The 14248-nt window shown below is 40.8% G+C and overlaps 1 long non-coding RNA gene across 2 annotated transcripts; it reads left to right on the forward strand.

Moving 5' to 3' along the window:
- The first annotated feature begins 43 nt into the window (after positions 1–43).
- Positions 44–12517, forward strand: LOC306802251. 2 transcript variants are annotated; one of them, XR_013774325.1, is made up of 3 exons: positions 44–132; positions 10256–10394; positions 12422–12517. It is a non-coding gene; the product is annotated as an uncharacterized lncRNA (long non-coding RNA). The 2 variants fall into 2 exon arrangements; XR_013774326.1 differs by lacking the exon at positions 44–132 and adding an exon at positions 9444–9559.
- The last annotated feature ends 1731 nt before the right edge of the window (positions 12518–14248 follow it).

The raw sequence follows: 14248 nt of genomic DNA on the forward strand, positions 1-14248 counted from the left end.
GGCCTGTGCGCTGTCCCGCCCGCGCCGCTCGGGCTGCCGGGGAAAAGAGGCGGCTGCCAGCCCCGCACTGTGGCTGGTGAAAGCGTGAACAAAAGTTCTGCTGTAGCGGTTGGTTCTTCCAGGCTTGCTGAGGTCGCAGTTCGTGGGGGATCAGTTGGTGTTTTACCTCAGAATCAGAGAATCACTTAGATTGGAAAAGTCCTCTGAGATCACGGACTTCAGCCTCTGACCGAGCACCACGTTGTCATTCGACCACGGCACTGAGTGCCACATCCAGTTTTCCTTTAAAAACCTTCAGGGGTGATGACTCCACCACCTCCCTGAGCAGCCTGTTCCAATACCCGATTACCCTTTCTGTGGAGAAATTCCTCATAATGTCCAACGTAAACGTGCCCCGGTGCACCTTCAGACTGTGTCCTTTAACCCTGTCACTGGTTGTGTGGGAGAAGAGGCTGATCCCCATCTGGCCACAGCCTCCTTTCAGGTAGTTGTAGAGAGCGATAAGGTTTCTCCTGAGTCTTCTGTTGTTCAGGCTAAACAACCCCTGCTCCCTCAGCTACTCCTGGTAACACCTGTAGTGCAGACCCTTCACCTGCTTCATTTCATTTCTGTGGCCTTGCCCCACCACCTCAATGTCCTTCCTGAACTGAGTGGCCCATAACTGGACAGAGCAGTTGAGGTGTGGCTGAGTACAACGGGACAATCCTTTCCCTATTCCTGCTGGCTACACTATTTCTGATCCAGGCCAGGGTGCTGCTGCTCTTCTCAGCCACCTGGGCAAACTGTTGGCTCGTGTGTTGCTGGCTCATGTTCAACCAGCACCCCCAGATCATCTTCCACTGGTGATGGGAAAAGGACCCTCCTCAGTGTTGTCCACGCAATCAGATTTGTTATCTGGTATGCAACAACACAATAATTGCATACTCAAGAGAAAGACAGTGATTATTTATTTCAGAGTTGCACAGGCCTGGGTGGTATTCCACAAATCAAGTCTGTCCCTGTGGACTTTCTGTGCCATTATTGTTACACAGAAGTTTGGAGTTAGTTACTTTCCAATAGCCCCTTATTATGATTGATTAGTAATTTCCATGCAAGTTATGTAACCCAAGCTAACTTCTATCCAATACTCCAGGGAGGGGTCTTCACCCCCTGTATATTTTTGACCTATTTTGACAAATTTTAATATTATAATGAGAATTGTTGAGGTATAGGATCCATGGACCTTGAGTACTTGACAAGTTAGCAATGTTTACATAGATGTACATCAGCATCTTCACTTGTTACGTTCATAAAGCCTTTTTGTTCCTGGATGTCCTTGACTAAAGGATGCTTGCTGCTGCCTGTTCCCCTGATTAGGTCTCCTTTCCTGATGGCTTGCACCAAAGACTTACCATAAAATAATCTTGACATATTCCATGTTTTACAAAATTGGCATGTGACAGGAAGGATGACAGGAAGGTAGTGGCAAGGACATGGGCTGTTGTATCATTTTGGAGGAAGCATTACATGAGGACTGCTGGCTACAAAGGGCTCAGCTAGTTGCTCTTGCAGCTCTGTAGGCTGGCTTTAGTTTGCAATGTTACTCTAGAATTTGATTCAAAACAATTTGAACAATTCTCTGTGAAAAAGTAAATAAGCATACTGTGAAAATATCACAAGCTTCAGTTTGCCAAGATAGGGCTTGCTGAATCAGTGCAAAAGAGGAAAGAATTTTGGATTCTGAAGGGTTGTGCCTGGAGAGCTGTATTGACTTTTCCTCATGAATTGAAGTCTGGGTTTGCTTTTAAGTTTTCAATTTTTAATGCCTACATGTCATCATGAACTGAGCTACAGGATAGGTTGCATTTAAGGAAGAAGTATTTCTCCTTAACTGACTTAGATGTCTTATTTTGTGGAAATGGTTATATATAGTGGTTTAGCTAAGAATACCTCTATAGAGCAAAAATCTAAGCGATTAGGGAAATGAACTCAGAAAAATGAAGTCCAATGCACTTTTGCTCTTAATCCATTTTTAGAATGGAAGTGCTTTTCCTTTGCTTTCCTGGTTAGGCCACACAATGTTATCTTGTGAGTTGGCAAGAATAATTTGGTGATAGAGAGCAAGGGAACAATAATGAATGGGATGGGGCTGACAGGCTTGCTGTTGTTTTGTGTTTGTGAGTAGAGGAGGAAAACAGCAAAAAGTTTGTACTCTCTCTGCTGTGGGTGTCTTGGAGCAATGGGTTTGTTACAAAACAGAGTCAGAAAGTTTAGAAACTGTAGTCACCACATCTGATTCCAGACATCAGTTGTATCAGTCCCACGTGAGGTTATCTGATAATGTAGGCTCAAATACAGGAAGGGCATGATCTCTCACATTAGGGCTTCTGGTCAGAAATGAGGTGGGCCTGTCTCCTAGTCCTTTGAGTCTGTGATACCACAGTCCCTGGCTTCATGGTCCTTACAGATCTTAGAAGGGAAAGGTGCATGGAATCCTTGGCAAACATAGGTTTGAGTTTGCACCTCAGCCAAGATCGTCCATTTTCCAGCCTGTTTGTTCAAACTCTTCAATGAACCAGTTTGTTTTCTAATGAAGCTGGCTGGGACTTGACCCAGGCTTGAGATCCGCCCCTCAGAGACAGCAGGAATTCAACTAAGCCTGAGTAGCTGCAGCAGAATTGTCTTTACTTTTGCAGAAGAAGAGCAAACAGTACTGACAAGAATGTCCCATCCTCCTCCACAAGCATTTAAGTTGCCAAGTGGACTAAGAACTAGTCCATATTGAGCTGCTTGTATGCCAATTGAGAGTGGGAACTGGGGAGGGTTAGACTATAGGATGGTGATAGGAGCATTTCCTGCACTCAGAGGGATCTCCAGAAGTCATATTCTGGTGCTGCTGGGTTAATGACAGCCAGACCACAGACATAAGACTCCACACCTTAGGGCTTTGCAAGTGCTTCCAGTCACCCTGTGTGCATAAGATTATATGGACTCCCCTGTGAGTCCTGGGCTCCTACAAAAGAATTGTTCGAGAATTGTGTTGGAGACTCATCACAGCTACAGAGCTTAATATATTATCTGGTCCTAGAGTGGCTAAAGGACTGAATAAAATAATTTATTCCTGCCCAGTTTTAGAGGACAAATGAACTGAGAGCCATTTCACCTCTTTATCCGCTGACTATATTTGTGAACACAAATATTGGTGACAGCTGGAGAAAAATCAGGAACAGTTTTTCACACATGTAGAATGGCTCACAACAGTTTTTGGTTGTAGTGAACAGCTTCTTTGGTCTGATACTTTTCTGAAACCTTGTGCTTTACTTTTGGGTTAATTTTCTCTGGTGCTACTGCTACATCAATGAATCATTATTCATACAAAGATGACTTAAAAATGAGCCTTTTGTCTTCCTTACCAGTTTTTTTCCAGTCATATTCTTCCTACTATATTAATGTGTGCTTGAATCACACTGGAAACAGGACAAATCCTACTCCTAGAATATGGGATGGTATGCACAGACAAGCATAGGTGTATAGTTACAGTACTCTCTGAGCACTAAGAGACATGCTGTGTCTCAGGTTGATAATTAGAAAAGAGACAAAAATACGGCTGCTAATTCTGAAAAACAAAACAAGTACTATTTCTTTCTCACCAGGAAAGGCAATTTTGAATTTAAACACCTCACTGATGATGCTAATGCTGTGCATTTAATTTTCATCATTGGAAGAGATGGTTTTGTTTCTACTAGGGAGAAACTTCTAAATGCCGTGTCAATAGTAGTGCTGTTAAGAATCATTTGAGGTTTGGTAATAGCTGCTTTTGGCAAGATACAACAAAAATCTCAAGGTGAATCATACCAGTGTCTATAAATCACACCTGCACTTTTTCTATAATAAGTTTATTTGTGCCTTTATAAAGCAGTGAATTATTATTTCTTCAAAGTCAAGTCCCACTAAAACACAGAGGGCAGTTCAATTATGTTCTGTGTAGTTAAGGTTAATATATGGTGACATTCCCTATTCAGCTTAATATAAGAACTGTGCCCTTAACACCATGCAATACAGAGAGAGCTCAGAGTTATTGACACAGAAAGGCAATAACAGTAGAATCTTACTGGCCTGGCACAATAAATCCCCTGAACACCATCTTAGATGGTCCCTGCTATAAGTTATAAGCAAACTACTGGAGAGCTCTGGCTTAAGTTCATTAGAAATGCAGCTTGACGAAGGATGGTGAAGAGATATTTTGCCATTTCCCAATATCATGTTATGTGTTCTGCTAGAGCACATCATTGAACTTCTCCTACCCAGGCAAGACACAGCACTTCCAGGGAGATGTGTGTGCATGTGCCAAAATTACCAGTCATTACTGGTCAGTAAAGTAATCCTGGGAATAAAATAAATTATTTGCTAGAAAAGCATTAATTACTATCTAGGCTTGTCAATGGAAGCTAGAGTAAATCTCTGTTTTTGCTTCACTGGAGTCATGCAACTGTTCTTATGCTACTGTAAAGCAGCTCTGGATTACAAAATCTTTCTCTCTTCTGAGATTCCTCAGCTAAGGAAAATGAGGAAAATTGCTGAGCTGACAATAAATATACAGAGTATAAAAACTAAGGGTGAAACTTAAAGTAAATTAATAATAATTTTCCTTTACGCATACATGCTCTCCTTACTAACTTAAATAGTATTTTGCATTTAGTAATATATTATACTTTGAATATATGAGTGCCTACAATAGGGTTGTCAGTTGTTGTTCTTTAAACAAGTTTGTTAAACTTTAACTATAGCTAGAGGTAACATATCAATTGCTATTTTTTTCTTGCTAAACTATGTTTTAGGTAGCATGTAACTTGGTAAAAGTCCACTGCTTGGCATGAAATTTTCAATGTTGAGGATGGAAGTTTAGGGAGTTTATACCACCAAATATGATCTTAAAAAAAAGGAGCTTTTTCTAGGGTAAATTATTGTGCAGATCTTATATTTGAGGTCCTTGAGGTTCTTAAATGCCTTTACACTCCAGAGCAAACTTGGAATTTGTCAGAAAAAACTGAATTGGGGTATCTGGTCTTGTGACTACATGGAGCATAATCTATAAGCCTTGAAGTAATTAATTTTCTGCTTTCCTGAATTAGGATGTGTCCCTGCCATCCTTACTACTATTGCAGTTGAATTATCCCCTGTTGTGGGCCCAGAAGAGAATTCTTTTTGCCACTATGGGCTGGGATGGGTCTGTGGACTGAGCAAGACTATGGAAATAATCGTCTGTGCTCCCCAAAAGCTGCTGTTTTCTCTTTTCACAGGTGTTTGAGTGTGTCTTATTGGAATGGTGAGGAAGCAAGGGCCTGATGGAAGGGAAGGAAACAGTAAGCATGGAGGCAAGACTGAAACTGTTGGAAGTGGAAAACCTTAACATGAGAGCAGTAGGGATCGGATACTGCAATTAGGTGAGGAAGGAAATTAAATTCTCAAAGAGAAATGAAGGAGAATGAGTTCAAGGCAATGGAACAAGTACACATAGAAAGCAATCTGTATGAGAGAATAGACCTGGAGGCCAGTGAGGAAACCAGAAGAAGAATGAGAGCACATTGGTAGAGCAGACAAAATCAAACACAATCAAATCTTGATTCTGAGAAAAGGGACAAGCTATGATGGGAAGGGTAGCACTGACAGAGGAACCACTGGGATTTGAACAGAGGCTTAGAGAAAGTTAAAACTCACAAGCACAGAGACATTAGCATTTTAGTGACTCTTTTTTTTCCATTTCCAATAGTTATGTTCTAGGGTAAGTAAAACCAAGAAAATATTCTGACTTTTTAATTTAGTAAAAGAGATTTTCTTGTCTTTTCTGTGTCCTATAAAGGAACAAAAGAGAATTCCATTTGGTTGCAGAAACCCACATTTAAAGGGTTTTTAGGTAGGAAACCTTAGGCCTTTGGCAGACAGCTGTTACCTGGAGTTGAAAAAAGCAAGAAAATGGCCTTAGGAATGTTAATGCAAATATTGGCATGAGTTCATTGTAATTAGAGAGGATTCAGCAAAGTACTAAAAGGGCAAGGAGGTTTTATATAAAAGAGAATCTATTGTGAGACTACAACATACCTACATTTTATTTGTGTGTGTGTATACAGCATGTATGCATGTCTACAAGCATGCACATATGTAATACAATATAGATGTGTGTGAATATGTGTTAGAAATACTGTATTACTGATAATGTGAGCACAGATCCAGATATCCCTGTTCCTTCAGTCAGGTTATTCATACCTCAAAGGAGAAGCAAAATTACAAATAATATTTTGGTGGCTTGAGTTGTGGATAGGTGCATTACACAAATGGATGCTATTAAATCACTATACCATGCTGTACCAGTATGACTTTTGTATGTCCTACATATTTTGCAGACACAAATAAATATTATAGAAATTATATAAGGAGCTTTCATGAGAATACAGGCAACAATATCAGATCTAATTTGAATTACAGCTATTGGAAATCACTGTTCTGTTTTTCATTACTATTATATCTATATTCCTGACAACCTGCAATTTACCTGGTATGAACAGCACCTCCTGAAAATATAGGGCTGTTTTGTGTGCTGCATGCTGTTGTGTTTTTGTATATCTTCCTTGTGCATAAGAATGATATTTCATGTTCATTCCACTGGATGGCACTGAAGGAGACAAGATTGCATGGAAATACCTCTAGAAGTTGGGTGTAATTCCAAAAATTGAGAGTGGCTTACTTTTTCATTCCATTACTGAAATAGACAAATGTGGGCTCATTTTCCATCCTGATGTAATAATTTTTCATCAAAATCAGCTCTTAAACATTCCTAGCTGCAGTTCTACGTTTTGACAGTAGCAAAATTACAGTGGAGGCAGAGCCAAGGCTTCTGAATGTGAATACACCTTCCTCCTCAATGAAGGTAAAGGCAGAGAAAAGTAGCTTTGACCCATTCTGGATTCTTATGTAAAGGTTCACAAAGCATCTGAAAAATTTTGACCTCTGTCCTCCATGGCAATGCTGTTGATACTGTCCACTTCTATCCTTATGAACAAGTGCAAGAATTTTAGTTTTCAAGCTAATTTGAAAAAAACTACATAGGAAGGCATTCAGGATTAAAAGCTTCCACCTGTTAAGGAAATGTCGTATACTGTTTCAGAGAACCTCTTGAGTTGAAACTTCATCTGCAGTCCCTACACAAGGACCCCTGTTTTTTTCTGGATAAGGAGTTTGCAATCCTGTCTGGAAGGCACACAATTACAGTCTGTCAGTCAGACCTGTAGGAGTCATGCGAGTCATCTTTGACTTCACTCTTTTTTTGGCCTGTTTATCTTGATGTAAATGATTTTTTTTTCCTTTTGTTCTCTGAAGTATCTTCTTATCTTTGTTCACACTACAGATATGCTTTTTTAGGCTTTTGTTATCTCTTATCCTGCTTATGACAGCTTTTTTTTTTTTTCCCAGGCCTGACCTGACCTGTCAAAAAGGTCCCTTGAAACACTATTCTTGCCCTTATCTCCCCAGCCTATTTCTGTGGCTCTTTTTTGTACTTACCTCTTTAGTGTATCTCTGTGGATTTCCCTGTCTCTGCAAACTCTGTAGCCCTCTGAGAGTGCAGTTTGACAATTATTTTGGCAGCTGTGCTGGCCTAAGACAGTTTTTGCTCCCAGCCATCCGTGCCTGTCTCTTTGATATGCCCGCTGGTTTGCTGGCACAGTTGTTTTGTTCAGCTGTGTGATAAACCAGATTAGGAACCTGATTTGGCTGAAAAATAGCACAGGGGAGGGAGGAGAGGAGCCTTTTACAACCAGCTTATTTCTCCAGTCAAGGCTATGAGGCACTTGGGTCTGCAGCAGGGACAAGCGATGAGAGACGAAGGGTTGCAGAGCAGCCATGGCTTGTGCTGGTTTATGTAGGGCTGTTGCCAGCTGTTAGGCTGTGACCTGATTCTGATGATAAGCCAAGCTAGTCAGCCTGCTGCTGACAGGGTAGTGCTGCATCTCCTTCCTCACCCCCCAGCACGGGTTGGTTCCTGTTGGTTCCCTTGTGCCAGCACAGGTGCTTGTCTCACCCAAGTGAGCCAGCTGTGGGAGCTAACCCAGCACTCGCTTCTTCTAATGGCTTTCTTGGCTATTGTTTCAAGAGCCCATGGAGCCCACCCACTCAGCAGCAGCTGGGTGCTGTCAGTTCAACTTTGGCCTCAGTTGCACCACAGCACTTCACAACCTTTTCTTCCCTATCATTGCCTGTCCTCTTCTCTCTCAGTCTCCAGATCTACTCCATCTGCTTTTCTCCTAGCTGTATTAATGATGTCCTTTTGGTCACCTTCAGCATATGGAATACACGTTCTGGAGCAAATGCTGCATCTTTCAAATCTCTCGAGATTTTCTCTTACTGTAACACATACTGTAAACTGCCAGCAGATAATGCCCAGTTGAGTTGCTTGTAGGAATTTTGGATTTCATTACTACGCTTAATATATCTATGTATTAACTTGAAACAGGGCAGAGACTATCAGTTTATTTGAGAAGCTAAAAGGGATTAAACAGAATTTTAAATTTTTTTTCTTTTTAGAGCAACAATTCCCAAAGCTATGCCCTGGAGGAGATGTACTTCCCTAAGGTCACATATAAGTATCAGAGGATTATTTTCTGTTGCTTTCACACCTTGGATCATCATTCATGCTTGTGCAAATGGACATAGCATTGCTACTAAGCAGTTTACAGTAACATCTTACAGAATTGTAAATTAGTGCCCCAGAGACACGATAGCAGAGAGTCAGCACTTACCTGGGCAGCTGAGCATAGAGATTTAGGGATTTCTTTTCACCTGTCTGTTTTTACTGTTTGGGTTCTTTTTAGACACATGTAGAAGCATATCCTAAACATATTTCATCCTAGTATCTTGGTGTGCTAAGCATTCTTTTTTCCAATTCAGTTAAATATAAACTGTATAGAAAATCAGCAGTGAGCAAAGCAGCATATTGCCTTGGAAGCAATAAAATCAAATTATCTGTGTTTGCTATTTTAAAAAACAAGCAACACAAACATGGCAGGGGGCACCTCTGCACCATGCAACAGTGAACAGGACTTAGCAAATATTCATTGAGTTACTTGTAGAATAGGAGACAGCAGCTGTAGACATGTGTATGAGTGCTGTTGCACCCAAAGTACTTAACCCTGTGGTAGGTGGTGCTAATTAGGTTTGACATGGTGCTAATTAGGTTAGATACAACGCTGTGGTCATGCAAATACACAGTGTTTGTGAGTCTGGCTCAGACCTGGCTGGAGGATTCTGCATGAACTGCATGAGGCCATATGTGTGCATCCAGAGAGAGAAATTGTTTGCTTGTGGCCTCTTGTTCATTACCCCTGTAGGGTTTAACTTCAGTAACAGATGCATTTGCCACATACAGGTGTCAGATGTGGCTTTGTTCCAGGGTTTACATTCCTCTTGGTAAAAACAGAAGATGGACTTTCAAGTGTGTTTTTCACGCTCTGAGTTGTTGCTGTGGAATAATGGGCATCCAACATAGCTGCTTCTTAAAACCATTCTGTTTTACTTCTTAATTCAGCCTGTAAGTACTGAGAGGATCAGGAAAGAAGGGGATGGTAATTTTTTTCAGTCACCAGAAGTTTATAGAAATTGTGAGTATCTGCTGCAAGGTCATGGAGGCAGACAGCAGTACGACAAAGAGTAAAGCACATCCTCCTCCAGTACATTTATCAGGAAAGCTGCCTTCCCCCTTCAGTGAGACAAAGCAATGTTTCAGATGGGAGATACGATCATGACTACAACATAAATTCTTTGTCTATGTAACTGGATAGCAAATATATCCCCAAAGCACTGACTGCAGAACTGCTGTATTTTAAAATAACTGTTTAATATATCTATAAACATAGCATTCTTTAAAAATTTGGATATTCAAGTTGTTGTTTGTAAGAAGGCTAGTTAGTAAGAACAAGGTAAGTTGAAAAAGCATTGTTAAAGAGGCAGTGTTCAGAATGACCTGTGGGATAAAGGATATTACAAGATCTTTCCCCTTTTTTCATATTTTTAAAAGCATCTCAAGTAGTCATCCTGGCAGCTTCTCTCTGTTGTTTCATTTCCATTTGACAGACAGATGAGACAGAGGTCTGATTAGAATGTCGTGAGCCATCAGTAATAACTAGAAAAGATTAGTGAAAATATGGGCCCTGTCTATAAGGAAATGGGACTTGTGGTTATCCAGTATATGGAGAAAGCTGAGGTACAACAGCTTTTCTTGCCTCAGTCTTCACTGGCAGGTGCTCCAGCCACAGTGCCCAAATTACAGAAGGCAAAGGCAGGGACTGAGAGAAGGAAGAAGATCATGTTCTGCTCTAGGAGATGAGGTTTAGAGAACCTGAAGGTACCCAGGTTCATGGGACCAGGTAATATACACCTACAGGTCCTGAGAGAAGTGGCAGAGGAAGTGACTAAGCCACAGTCCATTGTATTTGAGAAGCTGTGACAGTTTAGTGATGTTCCCTCCAACTGGAAAAGGGGAAATGTAGTCCTCATTTTTAAAAATGGAGAAAAGGAAGATGAAGGGGACTAGGGGCCAGTCAGTCTAACCTCGCGAGGTATCTTGCAAGATCATGAAGCAGACCCACCTGGAAACTATTCTATGGCACATGGAAAATAAGGAAGTGATTGGTGACAGCCAGCATGACTTCACTAAGAGCAAATCTTGCCTGACAAATTTATTGGCCTTCTACAGTGGAGTAACAACTTTGGTGGATAAGGGAAGAGCAACTGACATAATCTACCTGGTTTTGTGCAAAGCATTTGACACTGTCCTGTACAATAGCCCTGTTTGTAAACTGGAGGGATACAGATTTGATGGATGGACCAATTGGCAGATAAGGATATGGCTGGATGATCCCACTCAAGAATTGCGGTCAATGCCCAATGTCCAAATGGAGGAGTGACAAGAGGTGTTCCTCAGAGATCGGTGTTGGGACAGGTGCTGTTTAACACCTTTGCAAGGTGAAAGTGAGGCATGTTGAGGGCACCCTCAGCAAGTCTGCTGCCAACACCAAACTCTGTGCTGCAGTCGACACTCTGCAGGGAAGGGATGCACTAGGGGGGCCTGAACAGGCTCTAGATGTGAGACTGTGCAAACCTCCTAGAGTTCAACAGAGCCAAGTGTGTGGGTGTGGGCAATCCCAGGCACGAATGCAGGCTGGGCAGGGAATGGACTGAGAGCAGCCCTGGGGAGAAGGACTTGGGGGTGTGGGTGGATGAGAAGATTGACGTGAGCCAACAAATGTGCACTTGCAGCCCAGAAAGGAAAACATGTTCTGGGCTGCATCCAAAGCAGCATGGGCAGCAGAGCGAGGAGAGGATTCTGCCCCTCTACTCTACTCTTGAACTGAAAGGGGTTAGGTTGAGATTGGATATTAGGAAAAAGTTCCTTACTGTGGGGAGGGTGGGCACAGGAACAGGTTGCTTTGAGCAGTTGTGGATGCCCTGTTCCTGGAAGTGATCAAGATCAGGTTGGATGAAGCTCTGGGAAATCTGGTCTGGTGAAAGGTGTCCCTGTGCATGGCATGTGGGCTGGAACCAGCTGATCTTCAAAGTCCCTTCCAAACCAACTGTGGTTCTATAATCTGTGATAATTGACCCGTGGCAAGTCAACAAGGAATTATGCTGCATAATATACTTGCACATAATGGATTAAGATATGACACCTGTGAAATTACGAAAATTATGAGAATTCATAGTTTTTTGATATTGAAATGGTTGCTCCTAACACTTTGTAAATTGTTTAATGTCACAGAGGGATCCAGTTTTGAGCAATCATTGTAAAGTTTATGTCATCGACCAATTTTTTCTTATTCAAGGTATGGCAGTGACAGTGACCACTTCATAGCAGGAACATAGATTTTTAAAAATAATATTGCTTAGAAAAAGATACACACAGATAATCAAAAGTTGGGTATTTAATTTTTGAAAAAAATTCTTTTTCATGTTATCTTCAATTTTTTTTTTTTCACTGTGCCTGCCAGAAAAATATATGCATGCACAGTTATCTCTCACTTTTAAAGTCATGGCATTTGGCAAAATGCATTTAAAGAGAGAAACACAAAAGCCAACATTATCCATGAAAACTAGGTAAATATTTATAAGCATTATATGTTTGATTTCTGCTCTCTTAAAAAATTATTTATTTATTTCAAAAATCCATCTGCTGCTACCAGATGATAAATATTTAAATCAAATTTGTGCCTGGGATACAAGGGTACTATTTCTTCCAGAAGGGACATTATGAATTTGATACTGTCGGCCCAGCCTCAGTTTCCCATCTCAAGCAGCACAGCAGGCACTTTGTTGGGGTACATTTATAGACTTGTATGAAAAAGCTTCCTGTCTGGTAGGCTGTAAACAAGCGATCATTTTGCCTAATCTCTTTCAGAAGATTTCCTAGAGGCTGGACTGGAATATGGCTCCTGGGAAAATACCTAATTTTGCCTGGAAGACTGCAAGCAATGATGATTTACTACCTCCTCAGGTAAGTAGTTCCAATGTCTAGTTACCCCCACTGCTAAGAAATTGCATAATTTCAATCCTGAATTTGTCTGACTCAAGTTTCCATTCATTATATCTTTTTATGTTTCTGTTTGCAAGACTGAAAGGCTCTCCCTAAAATCAAGTACATTTTCCATGTGTTTTTATCTGGGTACAGTGATCCAGTCACCCCCCTGATAGATTTAATATGTGTCTTAAACCTGATACCTCAGGTGTTATTTTTCAACCTCTGGATCATTTTTTCTGCCCTCTGATGTTTTTTTTTTTTTTTCTGGTGCTTATATATCCTTCTTGAATCATGGGCACTGCTTTTTCTAATGCTGTGTGTAGAGCAAGGTCACATCCTAATAGTTGCTCCCTTTTTTCTTAAGAGGATAATCAGTTATTATGTATTGCAGCTGACATTTGCTGATACATTGCATTTGTCAATAGATTGGTAGATAAGGTTCCTAGAACCGTGGAAGTCTGATACTTGCATTCTCAATGTGTGTTTGAACTAATGCATGCTCTGAATTAAGGGAGCAATACCCGTCAGATCTTCTGCATACAATGTTCCTTTTTGCTTCTTAGATGATCCATAAATTCCATTAATACAGAGAAATTATAATTCCCCTTTGCTAAATAAAGAGGGAAAGGCCACATTGTGAAGAGTTAATTTTCTTCTTCCTAGAAGAAGAGAAGTCCTACATTAGGAAAAGTACTATTCTATTGCTGTGCTCAGAGTAGAAGAAACAAGGGAGGAATAAGAGTAGAGAAGTACTGAGAGAACAGACTTCTGTGAAAGCTCTGAGTGACTGTTTTTCTGGACAGCAGGGAACTAGAAATAGCACCCAGTTAGGAGTTTTACTCAAGAAACACTGAAATTTAATAGAGCTGGCTGGCTTATGCCTGGACACATACAAAACTAGTAAGAAAAACATTGTCATTAACAGCTTGTGCAAGCTTGAAATGCACTTATTTGTTTATCTCATTTGGTGAATGTACAACAACTGCTCTGAGTACAGGTGTATGACTAATTCCTGTGGTAGAGAATTATAAAATCACAGAAATGTTGCTTGGGAAGGATATGTGCAAATCATCTAGTCCAGCTGTGTGCTTGATGCAAGCTGTTGCCAACATTCACTTGGGAATGGACCTCCTTGGAAAATCTGAAAATTTTGTCCACAGTTCCTCCAACGCCTTATCTACTGCACCTTTTTCTTATTCTGCTATCAGACAGGCAAATCTTATTCAGCTCTAACATGAACTCAATCAGAGAACACTGCTGTCAGGGGGAAAAAAACCTGTTCTTTTACTTTTCCAGATTTCTTGAGTTTAATTAGGCATTGATCCTGTCTAATGTAGGCTGTATGACTGTGGATGCTGGCACACAAATTGTATAAGAGCAGACAGGAGCATCAAGGGGAACTGCTTATGTAGCACAGCTTTGTAATGTAACCACAATGCTTGCAGTTTGCCACTGAAAAAAAAAGAAATCATTCTGCTTCTTCCCCTCCTCCTTGGCCATGCATTTCCATTTTTCTGGTGGCCATCACAAGCTGAACTAGAAGACAACAAACCTCACCATAAAAAGTAAGTAATTACTGAATAGTTTATTGAATAGCAGTGCCAGTTGGGACAGACTTATATAGAGCTACTCTTTTCAGTGGCAGCTAGCCATTTAGTTGGCTTTGCTGCAATGAGAAATTTAATCTCTGAAGTACAGTTCCGTAGC

Source organism: Erithacus rubecula, assembly GCF_903797595.1.
Source record: "Erithacus rubecula genome assembly, chromosome: 5".
Taxonomy (NCBI): Eukaryota; Metazoa; Chordata; class Aves; order Passeriformes; family Muscicapidae; genus Erithacus; species Erithacus rubecula.